Raw genomic sequence first — 335 nt, 5'->3', positions numbered from 1 at the left:
TGTGCTAGTCATATGAATTTATTTCCCGTGAATACGCACGAGTTCGTGGGCGCCGCGGTTAACACGATTATGAACACGGCTCCGGCATCCACGACCCTGCAACCCGGGACCTCCCACTCTCCCCTTTTGTCTTAAGTCTCCAGGGTATTAACCTCTGAGGCTTCCCCGTCTGCCCCTTTGCATGCCACCGCCCAGACACATAACTCCTTCCCGGCCTTCCTAATAGCTTAAGGACCTTCTGACGGCGCGGCCTTCAGTCTGCAGGTCACCGCTTCCACGTACTCGGGAGGTTCCTGCTCCTGTACTTTCATTTCTTTTCTCCTTTCGTTTATCTT

General features: G+C 53.7%; 1 protein-coding gene across 1 annotated transcript in view; it reads right to left on the bottom strand.

The window, feature by feature from the left end:
* LOC119585813 (neuroparsin-A-like) overlaps positions 1-335 on the bottom strand; it is a 10,146-nt gene that overhangs the window by 4,831 nt on the left and 4,980 nt on the right. The gene's annotated exons all lie outside the window — the stretch shown is intronic.

Source organism: Penaeus monodon, chromosome 20, assembly GCF_015228065.2.
Source record: "Penaeus monodon isolate SGIC_2016 chromosome 20, NSTDA_Pmon_1, whole genome shotgun sequence".
Lineage (NCBI taxonomy): Eukaryota > Metazoa > Arthropoda > Malacostraca > Decapoda > Penaeidae > Penaeus > Penaeus monodon.
The sequence above is the reverse complement of the archived record's forward strand: the minus strand, read 5'-3'. Positions and strand labels throughout refer to the sequence as shown.